The 21,169-nt window shown below is 42.1% G+C and overlaps 1 protein-coding gene across 2 annotated transcripts in view; it reads right to left on the minus strand.

The window, feature by feature from the left end:
* Positions 1-18,113, minus strand: part of LOC124777805 — a 70,699-nt gene extending 52,586 nt beyond the window's left edge. The window contains exon 1 of one of the 2 annotated variants that reach the window (XM_047253320.1): positions 18,023-18,113. The gene's annotated coding sequence lies outside the window, so the exon portion shown is untranslated. The remainder of the gene's footprint in view (positions 1-18,022) is intronic. The other variant, XM_047253321.1, reaches the window with a different exon arrangement.
* Between the last annotated feature and the right edge of the window lie 3,056 nt (positions 18,114-21,169).

Genomic DNA, 21,169 nt, shown 5'->3' on the forward strand with positions numbered 1-21,169 from the left:
TTGGTTATTATAAGAAAAGTTTTTGTTTACAAAAGAATAATCGGATTGCTGTACTTCCAAGAGCTGTAAAAGATCTCTGAATGCTGAAATGTTTTCTTTTTGCTGACCCGTTAGAAGTGACACTCGTAATGACCGTGGTAATTTGGAAATGCATAATTGTATCAGTGCGGATTCACTGTACGGTTCACTCAGGTATTGGTTTTGTTGTACCATGTGCTCAAAAAATTGCGTCACACTGGGAAAATTTGAGTTCTCGTAATTCGGCAAACTAATTAACTGATCTTTAATTCCGCGCTGTGTCGTCTTCGACCAGTACGCTGACAGGAAAGCATTCTGAAATTCCTCTACTGAATAGCATTGCCTCGCGATCGGTCTCATACGAGTTGCCGGTTCGCCTTCCAAAAAACTGCAAATAAATTCAAGTTTATGTGTTACAGGCCAAGTCGGTGGAAGAGCAAAGCTAAATTGTTGAATCCAATCCAGTGGGTGAATCTGCGTTCTATAGTTTTTGAAAACCTTAAACTTTCTCACTGACAGAAAATGTTTGTAGTCGAAATTATCATCTCTGTGTGATGGAACAGGTTCAGGATCGTAAGAGAATCTATTGAACTGTGGTTGATCGGAATCTAAGTCCCGTACTCTCTGTAGATTACCCAAATTATACGCGCTGCGTGAGTCTGACAAATGTTCATAAAGTGGCGTCTGTTGTGGTATGTTATTAACTGAAATGCTTTTCATCTCTGTTACTTCTTGTTGTAAACTCGATAACTTTCTACGCAACGTGTTATTAGACGAATCGATCTCATTAATTGTCTGCTGTAAATTTTGAAATTCAGGTGTTTGGTTAAATGAAACCGGTGCAGTATCGTCTGATTTATTGTCATTAGTATTTTCGATAACATCAATACGACTGGCCAATTCATCACATTTTTCAGTCAGTATTTTAACCTGATCATCGGTTTTAGAATCAGACGCATTAATCTGTTTTTGCAACTTACGCGTAGTTTCGCTCAGTTTTTTAACATCAGCTTTGACGACATCTGAATCATGTGCTAGTTCTAATTGTTCTAGTCTGTCGGTCACTATTTGAAAATCGGTTGTGTATGTGTCTGTATTCGACTTAAGATTGGAAATTTCGTCACGTAATTCTGTGTTGGACTGTTTGATGGTATTAATTTCGTCGGACACTGTAGCAATATTATTGTCTACATACGTCTTCTCTTTCGCGAACATTTTACGTTTGTCTTCTTGTCTCTGAGCAGTGATTGTTTCCATGACTTGTCGTTTTACTTTGTTTTGATCTTGAATAAATTTGCGGAAACGCGTATCACTGTTCTGCATGTGCTGATTAAAGCGCTCGTTAATCTGAGTGTTCTGCTGTTCGAATTTCGCGTCTATCTTTGCGTCCACTGTGCGCGAAAGTTCTACCGTCATTGCTTTAAACTCGTCCCGTAATTGTGTAGCTTTTTCAGAGCACTGTTTGGCGACTCCGCTAATTTCGTCTCTGAGTGTTTCTGTTGCGGCTGTTTGCATTTCCCTTAATTCTTGCGCAACAGACTTAATTTCTTCGCTATTTTTTTGTGAACAAGCCTCAATTTCCGTGCGCAACTGTTCCTTAGTGTCATGACACTGCGCGGCAACGGCTCTAATTTGTTCACTAAGCTGTCTGGAATTGTCGTCTAATTTTTCATTAAGCTGTTTGTTCTGTTCCCTAAGTTGTTTGAGATCTTCGGCATTATTGTCCAGTTTTTCGTTCTGTTGTTTGACCTGTTCATTAAGTTGTCTAAAATTTTCGTTCTGTTCATTAAATTTTTCATTAAACTGTTTGAAATTTTGCCGCAAAAATGCCATAATTGGATCCGATTCAAAATTAGCATTTCTATTCTCTGTGCTATTCAATGGTCGATCTGGAATTGTCTCGTTTTGCGTGACCATTTGGTCATTCTGTAATTTACAAAAAGGTTTGCCAGTTAAACATACACTGTCAGACCCTATTTCGGAATTAAATAAATCCGTCGTACTTTCACTACACTGACCATTTTCATTCGAAAAATCTGTTTGTATGTTACTTATATTTTCCAAACCGGTTGTGTTAAGCTGGGTACCGCTCATTACAATGGAGCGTCCCGCGTCATCAATTGTCGTCAAATCAACACAAGACACAATCGAGTTCGTTTGTTCATCATTAAGACAAAAGTCATCATTAGTGGTTGGAATACACTGATTGTTAGTGAACGCAGGATTGACATCACTACACTGCGCGCCACAATTACCATCAGTCACGTTGTTCAAGTCGGCAATTTCGTTCACAATACCTCGCGATACACTATTCACAGTCTTTCGCGGCATTTTTTACAGTAGTCACAATTATTCACAAAACAAATAAGCACTATGCAAAACCAACACACAAATACAACAGAGCAAACGAATTGTCGTTGATCTGTGGAAAGAAAGTCACAAGTTAATAAAAGCGTAGCGCCAAATCCTAATTATACTTAAGCAAATAAGAGCAGATATCTGACTGTTTTTCAAAAGACTCTCAACGAAATACGATCCTGGACTGGGTGTCGCCAAGTGCAACCTCCCCACCGTAATTTAAAAGAAAAAAAGACAATACTTAATAAAAATGGGAGCCGAGTGTAACCTCCCCACAAAAATTTTAAAAGAAATAAATGACAATATTATTTAGAAATGCTAATGGACATTGCTCTAAGCGTAACCTCGCCACAATGAAATCTACTGACAATGACAATTAAACAAAAATTAGCAATCTGACTCAAATATAAGTTCTTCACAAAAAATTAAAGTCTATTCAGTGATAAGAAAATTCAATTAAACCGAAATATCGGTCTTTGGCCCTGTGTAAAACAATCAGAATTAGATTCTTACCTCAGTATAACTGGATGTCAAATTTCTGCTCTTATTATTCGCCACGGCTTGGAGGAACTGCATTGTAAATAATAATATTCCTTTTTTTTGTGATTTTGCTGAAATTTTTCTTTAACGGAAGTGGAATGAAAGGGGAAGTGCAATTAAATCTTTAGTTCAATAAAAAATTAAATTTTTTGAAAAAATGCTTTTGAAATAAAATTATTATTGGGGCACTTGTTGGAGATTAATTACAATAAATGAACTTTACATTATCTGAAGATTACCTTAATTAATAATATACCTCATTCAGCCTCTTGACCAGAATGCCATGTCGACGCTTCCCGACTCCTTACACACACATCTCCACTCGAATGAACTGCTCTACATGACGACTACTACTGAACTGCACTGCACGACTACTACTAGCGAACTGCTCGCAACTAAATCGAGCTACCGACTGAGAACCGCTCGCAACACTCGCGCGGTCAAGCGCAGACTAACTACGATAAAAGGCTCTCTGGTCAGAGACGCTGCAATGCCTCGCCATCGCTGCTGCGTTACATACGTGTTTCACAGTATAAAATCCAAGATGGACACTTATCCTGATTTTAAGTTAAAAATTCCCATTGGGCTTTCCCAAGCCATAAGTTTAAAACTCTGTGACGTCATAGACCACTTGTGGATTAAGCTATTACTGCTGCTGTATACAGTAGTAGATAGGAACGTTTATTTGTTTGTTTAAACATTTGCCGCTCGGCACGGCACCCCCTTCGTGCCTGGAAGGGGTTTTGGACTGGGCCGCATCCACATTTGCCAGATGGCGACAGTCTGCACCAACCACTGCTTCCTTCCAGTTTGGGTGGCTAACCACGAATATCGATGTCTATCCAGTCACTGCTATGTCATGACCAGTATGACTACAATGGCCAGTGCACCATCAGGTCGGGGCACATAGCTGTAAATGAGTAACACCATATGGTTGCTATTTCCAGCATCAGGAATGCCAAAAAGTGATACTATTTCTGCCAAGACACAAAGTTTCTGCAGATTCCTGGTGACGCACTCAGATGAGAAACATTCTGTATATGCAACGTTAGAGTTTACAGGTAAATAATTAAAACTACAGGCAATAGAACCATCTTTTCCAAGCAGCTTTGCACCGTAACCTCGAATGCTGGTGTGTGTGAAATCTTATGGGACTTAATGAAGTGTTGGCAGAAGAGCCAACACCGTGTTGCTAGAGGAGGCCGAAATGCACGCTTTTAAGCTCACGCAGTCTGGCGTGAGGTCTGGAACAGTTAAGGGAATTTATAGTAGCAAATAAAGTACGTAGTTGATGTAATACTTAACTTTAATCCATAATTGGAGAACATCGGTCTGACGGTACAGGCATCACAAGTTAAATATCTATTGATAATGGCGCCTTGCTAGGTCGTAGCAAATGACGTAGTTGAAGGCTATGCTAACTATCGTCTCGGCAAATGAGAGCGTAATTTGTCAGTGAACCTTTCCTAGCAAAGTCGGCTGTACAACTGGGGCGAGTGCTAGGAAGTCTCTCTAGACCTGCCGTGTGGCGGCGCTCGGTCTGCAATCACTGACAGTGGCGACACGCGGGTCCGACGTATACTAATGGACCGCGGCCGATTTAAAGGCTACCACCTAGCAAGTATGGTGTCTGGCGGTGACACCACACTTAACTGCTAAGGTCATCAGTCCCTAAGCTTACACACCTACTTAACCTAAATTATCATAAGGACAAACACACACACCCATGCCCGAGGGAGGACACGAACCTCCGCCGGGACCAGCCGCACAATCCATGACTGCAGCTCCTTAGACCGCTCGGCTAATCCCTCGCGGCAAATCGAATGCTGGTGTGGCATCATCAACAATGTCACTGATGACTTATACCAACATCCGTTTGAGCTAGCACTATGTTTCTAAAGATGTAGGTGTTGCATTATTACGTGTTAACGTAAAGCACAGTCACTACCGATTAACGTATTACTGGCATGCCAATTTTGTATAGGCAGTTCCTGTTGTCGTCCTGGTTTTTCTGATCTCAAGTATGACAGCGTTGTGTTACTGCTACCGCATTCATCGCCGATAAATCTAAAGATGTGTCTGATTAACATGCACTTAAGAATCACATTATGACCACCTACTTAATAGCAAGCCAATACATCGACGATTCTGGAGTAAACCGATTTGGGCTTCTGCAGGTATGTGACACCAAATGTTTACGAAATTTCCATAAATTTCGGTTGCTGAGAGGCAAACCGATTAAAACATGATAACCTCTAAAAGTTGAAGAATGGTCTTCGGTGAAATGTGCTCCCTGGAGAGCAACCCAGATCACAGAACAGGAGGAAATGAGCGGTTACAGTTCTGACAGGTTACTGATATCCATTGAATTATCACATTGAAAGTGTCATGGTTAGACGTCAAGGAGTCAGGAGGACAGGATGCACCCCAAGGTCACTGTCACTGGTGGAACAACATTAACGAACACTGATTTTTACAGTGTAGGAGCTAAAAAATAATTTCATAATAACACTGAACACATGTCATAAATCAGAACGTGAACGTACCGATGATTTAACGCACCCTGCAGTTCTCAGACACAGTTTAACCTACCAAAAGAATCCCACACTCTCGCTAAAACATAAAAAATCACGGTGACCTCGGTATGATTATTGTCCCTGAATAAAAGTACCTTTGATGTTCGTCTCAATGCGTGTTTCTATCAGTTACATTCTGTACCATATTAGCAGTACTTTTTCTGTATCAGTCCACGTTACTTAGCAGTGATACAGCATGTAAAGTTACTTTCGCCCTTAAGTTTTGCACACCAGTGAAGTTCTAGACGTGGCTTCGTATGCACTGCGCACCCCCCCCCCCACCCCCCCCCCCCCCCTCCCAGGACAGACTCAGTAGTGATCTACTCTGTCGTCTGCCAACCTTGGTATTTACCTAGTGGGATGTGGAAAACAGCCTGAAATTACTTAACTCACAAGTGGACTGTGACATCACACAGTTTTAAACTTTGGACAACTGGGCTTGGGGAACTCTAGTTTTTTTATTTTTTTTATATTCAGGACAAGTGGGAGAGCAAACCCCCCCCCCCCCCCCCCGCACCTGTCGCCACCCTCCTCTGCAGGCACTGAACAGGTAGTTTAAACAAAGACTCAACTGTTTACACAGCATAAGCGGGCTGTAATGTCATACGGTTTTAAAACTAGCAAAAGTGATTTTTTTAAGTTCCTGCCATTTTAAACTTAGTTAGAATGGCCTAGGTCCGTCATCATGGAATTTTTTGAATTTCTTGCTGTTTTACACTTATGGAAAGTGGGTTAGGTCCGCCATCTTAGATGCTATATCTATCACAAGTGAGCTTTTCAATTTCCCACTATTTTCATACATTCACTATCTTGCATTTTAATTTTCTGCCATTATATAAAATGGAGAAGTTGTCAAACTCTCTCATTTTGGACTGTGTCATCAGAGGGATGGAAGAAGGCACTAAATGTGAAATCTGGTACTGCATGACATCATGGGGTGACATCATCAGAAATCTGCTAACAATACAGGCTGGGCTTGTTCTCCTCTTCCTTACTACCACTGCTTGCAAAACACTTGTGCAATCTGTACTGGAATACTGCTCAAGCTTGTGAAATCCAACCAAATGAAACGAAAAGAGAAGTTCAGTGTGGTGGCTGTGATGATGCAAACAATGCAGCAGTAGCCGAGTGGCCTATAAGTGGGATGCTTTTAGTGTAACTGTGTGTAACCATTTCCAGAGGCACATCTGTCGCATGACAGCAGTGACAATAAAGTGGCGCGCAATTTGACTTCCTGGCAGCAAGTTTTAAATCTTTAATTCCTTCAATTTATCTAGTTGCAATGTTCCATCTGCTTTGTCTTTTAACTTTCTAAAGCATTCAAGGGAATGAGAAATGCCAAGTGATAAAATACGGACTGCGCACAAAATATGGAAATCTAGTATTCTTTATTCTGGTGTCACTGATTGCAAAGCCAATAGATTATTAACATCGACCAGTTACTACCGTCTTCAGATCTGCACTGAAATGTAGGAGCGTGTAATACACTATGCCAACATGGCAGCATCAGTTAACAGAAAGTTCCTAAAGCAGCTCAGTCAGTAGATTATCATACGGATTGTTTTCAGCAACTGATGCTCACATGTTGGCATGGTCTTGTTTTGTGTCTACATATACAATGAAATGACAAAAGTGATGGCATACTGATATGCTCGTATACAGATGGTGATAGTATCACGTACACGAGGTATAAAAGGGCAGTGCATTGGCAAAGTTGTCATTTGTACTCAGGTGATTCATGTCAAAAGGCGTCTGGCGTGATTTTGGAAACACGACGGAAAATAAAAGACTTTGAACGCGGAATGATAGTTACAGCTGGACGCATGGAACATTCCGTTTCGGAGATCGTTAGGAAATTCAATATACTGAGATCCGCACTGTCAAGAGTATGCCGAAAAATACCAAAGTACTGGCAGTACTTCTTACCACGGGCAACGAAGTGGCCGACGGCCTTCACTTAAAGACCGACAGCAGCGGTATTTGCGTAAAGTTGTCAGTGCTAACAGATAAGCAACACTGCGTGAAATAACCGCAGAAATCAATGTGGGACGTACGACGAACGTATCCGTTATGTCAGTGCGGCGAAATCTGGCGTTAATGGGCTACCGCAGCATACAACCAATGTAAGTGTCTTTGTTAACAGCACGACATCGCCTGCAACGCCATTCCTGAGCACGTGACCATATCGGTTGGACCCTAGACGACTGGAAAACCGTAGTCTGCTCAGATGAGTCCCGATTTCGGTTGGTAAGAGCTGACAGTAGGGTTCGAGTGTGGCGCAGACTCTACAAAGCCCTGGACCCAAGTTGTCAATGAGGCACTGTGCAAGGTGGTGGCTCCAGAATGGTGTGGGCTGTGTTCACATGGAATGGACTGGGTCCTCTGGTCCAACTGTACCGGTCATGGACTGGAAACGGTTTTGTTTGGCTACTCAGAGAGTATCTGTAGTCATTCATGGACTTCGTGTTCCCAAACAACGACGGAATTTTTATGGACAACAATGCACCATGTCGCCAGGTCACAATTGTTCGCGATTGGTTTGAAAAACATTCTGGACAATTCGAGCGAATGATTTGGCCACCCAGATCGCCCGACATGAATCCCATAGAACATTTATGAGACATAATCGAGAGGTCACTTCATGCACAAAATCCTGCGTCGGCAACACTTTCGCAATTATGGACGGTTACAGAGGCACTATGGCTCAGTATCTCTCCAGTGGACTTCCAACGACTTGCTGAGTCGATACCACGCCAAATTGCTGCTCTTCCCCGGGCAAAAGAAGGTTCAGCACTATATTAGGAGGTATCCCATGACTTTTGTCATCTCAGCGTATACAGGGTGTTACAAAAAGGTACGGCCAAACTTTCAGGAAACATTCCTCACACACAAAGAAAGAAAATATGTTATGTGGACATGTGTCTGGAAACGCTTACTTTCCATGTTAGAGCTCATTTTATTACTTCCCTTCAAATAACATTAATCATGGAATGGAAACACACAGCAACAACACGTAACAGCCTGACTCCAAACACTTTGTTACAGGAAATGTTCAAAATGTCCTCCGTTAGCGACGATACATGCATCCACCCTCCGTCGCATAGTATCCCAGATGTGCTGATGCAGACCTGGAGAATGGCGTATTGTATCACAGCCGTCCACAATACGAGCACGAAGTCTCTACATTTGGTACCGGGGTTGCGTAGACAAGAGCTTTCAAATGCCCCCATAAATGAAAGTCAAGAGGGTAGAGGTCAGGAGAGCGTGGAGGCCATGGAATTGGTCCGCCTCTACCAATCCATCAGTCACCGAATCTGTTGTTGAGAAGCGTACGAACGCTTCGACTGAAATGTGCAGGAGCTCCATCGTGCATGAACCACATGTTGTGTCGTACTTGTAAAGGCACATGTTCTAGCAAAATGGTTCAAATGGCTCTGAGCACTATGGGACTCAACTGCTGAGGTCATTAGTCCCCTAGAACTTAGAACTAGTTAAACCTAACTAACCTAAGGACATCACAAACATCCATGCCCGGGGCAGGATTCGAACCTGCGACCGTAGCGGTCTTGCGGTTCCAGACTGCAGCGCCTTTAACCGCACGGCCACTTCGGCCGGCCATGTTCTAGCAGCACAGGTAGAGTATCCCGTATGAAATCATGGTAACGTGCTCCATTGAGCATAGGTGGAAGAACATGGGGCCCAATCATGACATCACCAACAATGCCCGCCCAAACGTTCACAGAAAATCTGTGTTGATGACGTGATTGCACAATTGCGCGCGGATTCTCGTCAGCCCACACATGTTGATTGTGAAAATTTACAATTTGATCACGTTGGAATGAAGCCTCATCCGTAAAGAGAACCTTTGCACTGAAATGAGGATTGACACATGGTTGGATGAACCATTCGCAGAAGTGTACCCGTGGAGGCCAATCAGCTGCTGATAGTGCCTGCACACGCTGTATATGATACGGAAACAACTGGTTTTCCCGTAGCACTCTCCATACAGTGACGTGGTCAACGTTACCTTGTACAGCAGCAACTTCTCTGACGCTGACATTAGGGTTATCGTCAACTGCACGAAGAATTGCCTCGTCCATTGCAGGTGTCCTCGTCGTTCTAGGTCTTCCCCAGTCGCGAGTCATAGGCTGGAATGTTCCGTGCTCCCTAAGACGCCGATCAATTGCTTCGAACGTCTTCCTGTCGGGACACCTTCGTTCTGGAAATCTGTCTCGATACAAACGTACCGCGCCACGGCTATTACCCCGTGCTAATCCATACATCAAATGGTCATCTGCCAACTCTGCATTTGTAAACATTGCACTGACTGCAAAACCACGTTCGTGATGAACACTAACCTGTTGATGCTACGTACTGATGTGCTTGATGCTAGTACTGTAGAGCAATGAGTCGCATGTCAACACAAGCACCGAAGTCAACATTACCTTCCTTCAATTGGGCCAACTGGCGGTGAATCGAGGAAGTACAGTACATACTGACGAAACTAAAATGAGCTCTAACATGGAAATTAAGCGTTTCCGGACACATGCCCACATAACATCTTTTCTTTATTTGTGTGTGAGGAATGTTTCCTGAAAGTTTGGCCGTACCTTTTTGTAACACCCTGTATACTCTGCAAGTCACTGTACAGTACATACTGGAGGGTACTTCGAACCAACATGGACCCTTTTGTGCCCTATTCCACTAGCATATTGAGTGAGGGAACAATTATTTTCTACATGCGTTTGTAAACACCCTCATGTTTCATCTCTTACACTTATGATCCCTACGCGAGGTATACAATTTTGGCAGCTGAATTGTAGCACGTTGTACCTCGAATACAGGTTTTCCATTTGTGTTTGTCATGTAGGTGGTGGCAGTGGAGTGATGTGTAGGAGATAGGATAGGAGAATGGGTGGATGATGTCGACGAGAGGGCGCTCTGTGTGTGTTTGACTTTTTAATTTTTTTAAAAAATAATTTGTAATAATTTATAATTTTTATGGTACGCTGTGGATTGGTTCATGTAGGTCATGTTCTGAGGCATCAAGGGATCACCAATTTAGTACTGGAGGGCAGCGTGGAGGGTAAAAATCGTAGAGGGAGACCAAGAGATGAATACACTAAGCAGATTCAGAAGGATGTAGGCTGCAGTAGGTACTGGGAGATGAAGAAGCTTGCACAGGATAGAGTAGCATGGAGAGCTGCATCAAACCAGTCTCAGGACTGAAGACTACAACAACAACAATGGATTGGTTGGAATATTGTACTTTTGTTATTGCTTTTGTGATTATTGAGCGTAGTTTAGTTTTTCTTGATGGCATCCGTACGAAATAAAAATGAAAATATGCTCAATGGCAAAAAAAAAAAAAAAAATAACAATAACAGAAACGCAATATTCTAGTTTACAATGTACCATAAAGTTTCTAAAAGTTATTTAAGAAGTAAACAAATAACAAAATTTAAGAGATGACACACTCAACTGTCACCACTACTACACCATCCCCCCAACCATCGGCCCTACCTTCCTACTTCAACGCCCCACTCTACAGCTCTCTCGGTTCCTCAATCAACGTCATGTGCAGTGTGTGCCAAGGAAGTTAAAAACAGTGAAATGCTCAGTCGTTCAAAGCGTCGTGAAACTGTATACGACATCGGTCGGATAGGTAACACTGGAGGAATCAGCGCAGGAGGCCAGCCACCAAAGAAGAACAACGGTTTTTAGTGTGGAGAGAGATCTCATTTCTAGATGGGCAGTGTCAGCGAGGAGACATGCCACGGGCCCTCTCTGTGAAGGATGAGCCTCAGTATGTACGTAAACTTAGCTTAGCAAAACCGTGACACAATTTTTCCTGAGATTTCTGATCTATGTACGTTCTTCTCGTCATCGAAAGTCTACGTCTACATCTACATGGATACTCTGCAAATCATATTTAAGTGCCTAAGAGAGGCTTCATCGAACCACCTTCACAATAATTCTCTATTATTCCAGTTTTGAACAGCGCGCGGAAAAAACGAACACTTGTATCTTTCCGTGCGAGCTCTGATTTCCATTATTTTATTGTGATGATTGTTTCTTCCTATGCAGGTCAGCGCCAACAAAATATTTTCGCATTCGGAACAGAAAGTTAGTGATTTAATTTTCGTGAGAAGATGCCGCTGCAACGAAAAAGCTTTTGTTTTAATAATGTCCACCCCCATTCCTGCATCATTTCAGTGACACTTTCTCCCATATTTCGTGATAATACAAAACGTGCTGCCGTTCTTTGAACTTTCTCGATGTACTCCGTCAATCCTATCTGGTAAGGATCCCACAGCAGTATTCTAAAAGAGGGCGGAGAAGAGTAACATAGGCAGTCTCTTTAGTGGATTTGTTACATTTTCTAAGTGTCCTGCCAATAAAACGCAGTCTTTGGTTTTCCTTCCCCACAACATTTTCTGTGTGTTCTTTCCATTTTAAGTTGTCCATAATTAATTCATAGGTATTTAGTTGAATTTAAGGCCTTTAGATTTGACTGGTTTATCGTGTACCCGAAGGTTAACGGATTCCTTTTAGTACTCATGTGGATGACCTCCCAGTTTCCGTTTTTAGACTCAATTACCAATTTTTGCACCATACAGATATCGTCTTCACATCATTTTGCAATTTGTTTTGATCTTCTGATGACTTTACTGGTCGATAAACGACAGCATCATCTGCAAAGAACCTAAGACGGCTGCTCAGATTGTCTCCTAAATCGTTTATATAGATAAGGAAGAGCGAAGGGCCTATAACACTACTTTGGGGAACGCCAGAAATCACTTCTGTTGTACTCGAGCACTCTCCATCAATTACTACAAACTGTGACTTCTCTGATTAGAAATCACGAATCCAGTCACATAACTGAGGCGATATTCCACAAGCACGCAATTTTACTCGAAGCCTCTTGTGTGGTAATCAAAAGCCTCAGGAAATTGAGATGTACAGAATCAATTTGAAATCCCTAGTCAATAACACTCAACTCTCAATGCACTGAAAATCGTTAAGAATATATGCCGTTATTACCAGGATTCCTCTGTTTTAACCGAGCGAGGTGGCGCAGTGGTTAGACACTGGACTCGCATTCGGGAGGACGACGGTTCAATCCCGCGTCCGGCCATCCTGATTTAGGTTTTCCGTGATTTCCCTAAATCACTCCAGGCAAATGCCGGGATGGTTCCTCTGAAAGGGCACGGCCGACGTCCTTCCCTAATCCGATGAGACCGATGACCACGCTGTCTGGTCTCCTTCCCCAAAACAACCAACCAACCTACCTCTGTTTAAAAGTTGTTTTGCGTGTCCAACCCAAATGATGGATTGCCTACTACTATCCCCACCTATCCTGCAACTCTGGAATCGATACACGGTTACAATATTGTTGTCTAACTCTGCTAGAAGCGTCGTACTGGTGCCCTATGATCAGGAGCATTTCTATTTTCATCAATGTGCGCAGTTACTATTTCAGGGGAATCGTTGAGTAGCGTTAATCTGGCTACAGTATTTTATTCAATTATTTCAGCTAGCGATACAGGCACAGTCGGTCGACATAATCAATACGCAATGGATAATTTACTAGTCTCAGCCAGAGACCGACAGAGGTGTTGTCAGCGTGAACTTTATCAGTATGCTGATCAGACAATATTGTCGCCCATAGAAATTATACGATACAATATAACGGTCGCCATGAGCCGTACCTACACTACTCTCCATGTGTATTAGCAAGGTTCATGTCCATTCCAACACGTTTTCTCATCTCTTTCCTAGATGGCTTTCACGCAGAACGTTTTGTGTTATCTACAGTTTGAGATCTTCCTGTTGTATACCTTGTAAACCAAACATGAGCTGCAGAAATAGTACCACTCCAAGAAGTTACTGGCGCAGAGACACGATGAAGTGGCCTCAAAAGAAGAATCATAAATGCAGCAGATAAGTAACTAGGATTCAAGGCATAAAAGAGGCAGTGGCGGACAACATATAATATACCGGATTTAATAAAGTGAACACCAATGTATTGAAACTATTCATAATCGTAGGAAAGCTGAAGAAGATTGTGTGGAGAGAAGACGTCATAATGTACATATAGAACTGAAACAGAGTAAATGTAGCTGCAGCCACTTTTAGGGGGCACAAAACGAGGAGTATAATGATAAGAGAGGAAAAAAGTAACTGCGCAGTATAAGCAGAAAGTAAGGACAGAACATGCAAATAGTGCTTGGAAAAACTTAGCAGTGGACCAGAAGAAATCAGGATAATATAAAATGAGAACAAATTTGCAAGAAGAGGGAGGAGCAAATCCAATACTTAATTCTGAATTTCTCTGGACAAACTCAGAAGGAAAAACGTCCACATATTCATGAAACACTAGAAGAACATTTACGGGCAATGAATAGAGCAAAAACTATATGAATTTATATACCGCGAGAAGTTCCACAGAGTTCGAAAAGTGTAATTATTACGCTTTCAAAAATATGAAATACTGGTAGGTGTGAATATTCCTGCACAGTCTAGAGTCAAGTGAACAAAAATACTTCCAACTGCGAAGAATGGAAGGGAAAATCGAAAGTAGAAGAGCACAATGAAGGTTTTCACGACCGGTTGTCTTCGTTGCTGGTGGATCTTCCAAGCTGTTTAGATGTGGCCCATGAAATTTTTCAAAAATGGTTCAAATGGCTCTGAGCATTATGCGACTTAATTTCTGAGGTCATCAGTCGCCTAGAACTTAGAACTAATTAAAACTAACTAACCTAAGAACTGCCCGAGGCAGGATTCTAACCTGCGACCGGCGCGGTCGCTCGGTTCCAGACTGTAGCGTCTAGAACCGCACGGCCACTCCGGCCGGCAATGAAATTTTTCTGTCAGTCGTTTCGTCTATTGTTGCTTTTGACAATACATACAGGAGAAGTTTGTTTTTAAGTGTGGAATGTACACTTGAGAAGCAATTTTAGCATTGCAGTTATTAACAGAAGGCAGATTAAGGAAAAAAGTAGAAAACAAATATTACAGTCGTAGATTTGGAGGAGGATTTGTATAATATGCAATGGAATAAAATATTTTACCGTTTTTAGGAAGTATAGTGACGGAGATAGCAGTGTAATACATTCTCGTCACGTGATGGAGATTGTGGTAGTCAGTAAAGGCAGAACTGAACAAGACACAAAAATCAGGAAAGTTGTAAAACAGGAATTCCCATTATCACCACTGATATTTAATTTGTCTATGGAAGAAACAATAAGGGAAGTACAGGACTTTCTGAGGATGGTAGTTGTTTGGCACGGACTGACCGCATGTGCGACAGCAGTAGTCGCCGAAAGTGAACGTGTATTAGCTGATGGCTAATACACGATGGTGTGTGGAGCAGGTCAACATGCTATAATGACTAAATGCAAAACGTTGACAAGTGACTCTTCAAGAAGCGGACAAATTTTGGAATACAGTTTTCCTTGATAGGTACGAGTCTCAACTTTATCTATTATAATGACAGAGGCTGAAGAAATTAATTAAAAATTTGCGCAACATCCAGGACTTAGACCCAGGTCACCAGCTTCCTAGGCAAGTGTGCTTGCTAGCTGTTACACCACCACAACAGTACAAGTAAAACAGTTGCATCGACTACCCTACTCCAATGCCCTTTGTAACACCAGTTTCAATTCACGCCTTCAGACTATTTTTCCCTTCTTAAATCGTCAGTATTGCCAAGGCACCGCCTATTGGAATAGCATAAAATTTTCCTTGACAAGTATGAGTCTAAGCTTTGTCTACGATAATGATAGCCAGTGCTTTTTTTCTGAAAAAAAGTTTGAGGGTACTCCGTCATTGGATATAATGCAGCGAAAATTACTTATTACTGAAGCATGGGATACCACCCGTCTGCTTTTAGCCATGACTACATCAACATGTCGAACAAAAAAAAAAAAAAGAAAAAAGGTATCGGACTCTTCAGTTGACTCCAGCTCAAATGAAGCAGGCGATACCGAGAAAGACCCAAACATACTAGAGAAATTGGTATCGAACACTTCAGTTTACATCACCTCAAATGAAGCATGCGATTCCCATCAACTCCTGAACAATAAAAGAAAACGGTATCGTACACTTCAATTGACCTATAATACAACTCAGATGAAACAGGTGAGTGCAATCAACCCTCCAGTCAATGACATCGCTTTTCCCACCAAAAACTGTACTGGTATCGTTCGTATTGCAATTACCAATACGAAAAAATGAAATAAAAAATTTACGTCCGTGAAATGAACCTTTGGCACTCTTCAAAGTTCTCAACATCGTAAGAAAATTACTTTGTCGCCAAAAAAGTTTAGGGGTACGCATCCCCCAGCGTTCCCCCAGATAAACAGCACTGATGATAGCATAGTCTGTGCAGCTGCGTTACCTATACTGCTATGGTGGTGGATGGTTACCACACCTGATGAATAATCAGGAGGCATGTGTTCAAATCCCAGGTGTGACATAAATTTTAATTCATTTCTTCAGCTTCCATTGTTGTCATGAAGAAATTTCATTGCTTTGGAAGTAGAATATATGAAAAAGAGGGATGCAAGACAGATATAGTGGCAAAGAGGTCACGAGCAAAAAAAGAAACAGCTGTTTGCACCAAAAAACATAAACCTTTAGTGTAGATAAATGCTCATACTTCGAGCACATCTCTCTGTGGCGCGAAACATAGAGCATAATGAAGACAGAAATAAAAAGATTAAGCGTATATTAAATGCAGAGCTGCAAGAGGCTGTTGAATATCAGCTGAACCCATCGTCGAATGACGACTCCCAACAAGAAACCAATGAGGAAAAATACCAGTAATGAATCGAAAAACGAGAATGTCTGGAAACACATTACGGTATGAGGTCTCTGCTGGAAACTGTAGCTGAAGAGATTGTAGAACGCAAGAATCGTAGAGAAACCAATATACTGATATACCGAGCGGTTAAAATTAAAGTGCAGTTACTCACAGAGGTCTAGTGTGGGCTGTAATTGTCGTATGGCAGCGAAACTCGGTAGATATTCCAATGTGTTTATGCGACAGTGATCTACACTGGAGAAAATTAGTTACAATTTAGACAACCAGTCGCAAATCTGGCGTGACTACATGAAAGATGTATAGAAATGTTTCCATGTGTAATGGATTAGGAACGGGACATTGGCAGAAAAGGTCAAACAAGTAAGAAAGGCATTATGTTGATTTTATTATTAACCGTTAACCGCCGCTTACACATTTTTTTCAATATGAGCACCAGAGACACCGAAGAGCAGCTGTACAGTGGCAGATTTGCACCTGGTTGGCAAAATTGGTACTCTTGTTTTCCTAGCGTAAATCGGTTCCGCGTGGATGCATTAGAATATCTACCAAGTTCCGCTGCCATACGATAATTACAGCCTACACTGCACTTACGTCAATAGCTGTTCTTTAACTATAACCACCAGGTGTAAAGTTGATAGTTCATCCTGTGCTGTGGAGCAGTTCTTGGAACTGAAGAGGGCAGCTGACAAGAGACAGGAATGGAACAGCTTCAAACAAACGTTAACACTGATGACAATAATAAGTTCTCCAGTCTGCTTAGTAGCGCTAGCAATGAGGCCTTTAGCGAACTGTCGGTGTTCGTACATTACTGTAACTCATTTACGAATGAGATATTTCGTTTTCTAACTCAAAACGTAATTTAAAATACGTCTGCCTTTCATCTTTTAGTCCTTAGGATATGTTATTGTTTATTTTCATTTGTGTTACTTATGGTCTCTGCATCATGTTTCCAAAGTGACATCACCATCTTGAAGCATCTAATACCGTGCAGCAATGTCTGAAAATTTCAAAAAGCAAAGCTCAGCCTTCTGACACAGACAGGCAAATCTGGACCGACGACTACCTTGTCATCCTCTGTCAGTGGCATCATTTGGATGAAGTATGGAGGGGCATGCTGTCAGCACACCGCTCTTTCGGCCATTGTCGGCTTTCTAGACCTTGGATCCGCTACTTCTCAGTCAAGTAGTCCAAGTGGCATCACGAAGATTCGTGCACTCCGTTCAGTTCTCCCACCAACCTTGTAGTACCACGAATCGAAGCCGGGTGTTCTGCATTGAAGTAAGACGCCTTGACCACTAGGCTGTTCTGCATTGAAGTAAGACGCCTTGACCACTAGGCTGCGGAGGCGGACCCTGAAGATTGAGTTGTGCGTAACTTCGTCATGCATGTCGCACCTAATTTCGTACTGAGAACGCAAGCAGTTACAGTCCTATGGATATCAGGAGAGCTGGCCACTACAAACCGAGCAATCATTCGACGTCAATGAGCTAGGAACACACAGCTCTTCGTGAAATAGCATTAACCCTGCGAGATCGATGCAACCACTTCCGTCTCAAAAACAATTTACAAAGGAGGAAAGCCTTCATGTTGCACCCGTGAATATATGAACTATGGAATCGCATCTCTATTCTGCAAAATTTATTGGAAAGAGTATTTAGAAGTGTCGGATAAGATTTAAAAAAAAATGTCTGTACAGACTTACCATTTGCAGAAATGTTAACTCTCAGTGCGCCGCACCGCGACACATTCTGCCGTCGCGTAGTAGCCTGGCCGCATTCTGCCGCCGCGTCGTCCCATTCGATTGGGATGTGCATCCGGCGCAGTGTTGCCAACGGCAGTTCCCACTCCGGACTGCGCGAAGCTCTCAGCTGGCACTTGCAGAATATCTCATCCGAGTCTGAAGCTCGGGCCGCAGTATTTTCTACAAATTAATAAGTGATTAGGAGCGGGCTTGAGTTTCACGTATTATATGTGGAACATTACACAGGACATGTAGGCCTACAAGGGATATAATTATAGCGCTACTACATGCAGTTGTAAGTAAATTTCACTGACCGAACGATGATGTACTGCAACATAATAGGTTCCCCGCAAAATAGTCGAACGAAATGCTTCCAACGTATATCCGCCAAAACTGTGTGATCCTCATAAGGTTTCAGGAAAATAAATAAATATACTTTCTATCTCCCAGCTAAGAAAACGAACAGAAGCAATTCCTACCGATCCGAACGCTGCTCCCAAATAAGTGCAAAATTTGTTGTGCCTATAATACTTCTATTCCTTCAACTGTAATGCTCACCGAGAAGTTTCCAAGCAATGCTGGGCAATCGACGGTTTCTGTTTACTATCAGTTTCCCTTTTTTACGTTCATAATAATGCATCTTGTGGCCAACGCATCGAAGATTTCGGTAGCTTTTCTACAAAAACAGAAAAGAAGTGTAATTCACTTCATACGCTGCATTTATTTTCGTAATTTCTTGTCGTTGGTTTTTTTACACGTGGCTTGGGAAATAGACATTGTGGTATTGATTTCTTTGGGGAAGAACAGACAGTTTTTTGGGACAAAACTAAGGAAAATTGCAAGGTACACAAACGAAAAACTTGTGAACCAGTATATTCAAGAAACTAAATGGATCATATCAAGACACGAATGAGTAAAATAAAATCTTTGTTTTTTTACAGCGTATAAATTCGTCCTATGCTAACTTAACTTAACAAGGCCTCAGACGATGGGAGAAAGTCAGAAATTCATAGTGTTATACCTGCATAAGCAATGAATACATAGTGGTATAAATTAACAATGCTATGTGACTGGTTGTGGCCGCAAAGACATAGTTATATGACTTACAAATCCAATCACAGGCTTGGTTGTTCAAAGAATTTATCAGGGGCGAGAAATAGTTATCAATCATTTTGAGAGCTTCGTGTAACATTTTTTTTATTGTACCAAACACAATCAGCTTAAATGCACGATGTCCTCTCAACTAGTGAGCAATGGCAATTCAGAGGGCGTGGTAACTTTAAAAGAAGCTTCGCTTTGTTTGTAGCGATGAGTCCTACTCTTGACATATTAGGTGTGGCAATCTCCTTCCCTGGAACCGATAATTAAGAAACGATGGGTGATGTGGCCCGCGCTTTTGGATAGCTCTTTATTAAGTTCCATTACGTCAATTTCCTCGCCACATAGCGCTGAATGTTAAGTCTCTGTCTTAACTGCAACCAGTCCATAGTAATCGCAGTGTGGGAGAAGTGTTTAACTGTATGCTAGTTGTTACACGTTTTCCCTTATGCTAGTGTTGCTTGCATATCAACGAAAATTATGTCATTTCTTCCAAATCCTTGAAAGCTATGCCCTCTGCCTAGCCTTCCCCCACATGGGTCCTTTATCATTTCATCAAATTCCCTCCTCTCCGCAGACGCATTGGACACATTGGTATGCAGAGGTTTTCTTCCCATGAGCGATTCGCGAATGGAACAGGGAAGGTGGGGCGGGACCAAAAAAAAAAAAAAAAAAAAGTGTGTGAAATCTTATGGGACTTAACTGCTAAGGTCATCAGTCCCTTAGCTTACACACTACTTAACCTAAATTATCCTAAGGACAAACACACACACCCATGCTCGAGGGAGGACTCGAACCTTCGCCGGGAACAGCCGCACATTCCATGACTGCAGTGCCGTAGACCGCTTTTTTTTTAATCTCATTTTGTTCGCGCTTTTGTTCGTTGCATCTGCTCGGGGCGGACGTCGGAAGACATCCGTGAAGTTCGTTGTCGATCGATTAACTCAGTTTTTTTATTACGGAGGGCAGCTAAAGCTCTGACCGAACACGCTGAGCTACAGTGCCGGCTGACCGCTCGGCTAATCCCGCGGGGCGGAACCAGTTAGTGGTATCACACCGTCATGTGGGTTGCGGAATATTGATGTATAGGTAGATATCCTACACTATCCACAAACTTAGTTGTAACAACGCTGTTTTTTACTCTCTAATTTCCAATTTCCGGTTTTCTGCCGCGCCTTTCCAAGCACATCCCACCAATCCTACACCTACACAAACTCCACATCGTGTCTCAACAAAACACCAACGCACTCTCCCTCCTAGACAATGAAATCCGCTTCGATATTTATCCTTTCTATCAATGCAAACTCTTCCCTCCCGATCCCACCACACATCATAGCTCCTCCATGGCACATTTCTAGGCCTTTCTATCTATATAATGTGACCTGGCCAACCCTCACACTTCCACCTCCTCTGTGTTTCTCACCATCCAAGCCAGAACCTACGCTTATCTCTACACTTACGAACTACAATCTCTTTTGTTTACACCCATGCTCTACGACCTTACAGAATACCTAACATTTCTGCCCCGTTTTCTTTTATTTTACATTTTGTGTACTCTTAAAAATGAGGGACGTTAACAGTTTAATACCATCAATGACGAGGTACTGAATCAAACTCGGGAGAAAAGAAATGTATGGCACAGAGCTTGACTAAAAGAAGGGATCACTTTGTAGAACACATTCTGAGGTGTCAAGGAATTGACAATCTGATAATAAAGGAAGTGTGTGGGGTAAAAGTTTTAGAGGAAGGTCAAGGGCCGGCCGCGGTGGTCTAGCGGTTCTAGGCGCGCAGTCCGGAACCGCGCGACTGCTACGGTCGCAGGTTAGAATCCTGCCTCGGGCATGGATGTGTGTGATGTCATTAGGTTAATTAGGTTTAAGTAGTTCTAAGTTCTAGGGGACTGATGACCACAGATGTTAAGTCCCATAGTGCTCAGAGCCATTTGAACCATTTTTTTGAAGGTCAAGGATTGAATATAGTAAGCAGATTCAAAAGGATGTAGGTTGTAGT

Source organism: Schistocerca piceifrons, chromosome 2 (genome assembly GCF_021461385.2).
Source record: "Schistocerca piceifrons isolate TAMUIC-IGC-003096 chromosome 2, iqSchPice1.1, whole genome shotgun sequence".
Taxonomy (NCBI): domain Eukaryota; kingdom Metazoa; phylum Arthropoda; class Insecta; order Orthoptera; family Acrididae; genus Schistocerca; species Schistocerca piceifrons.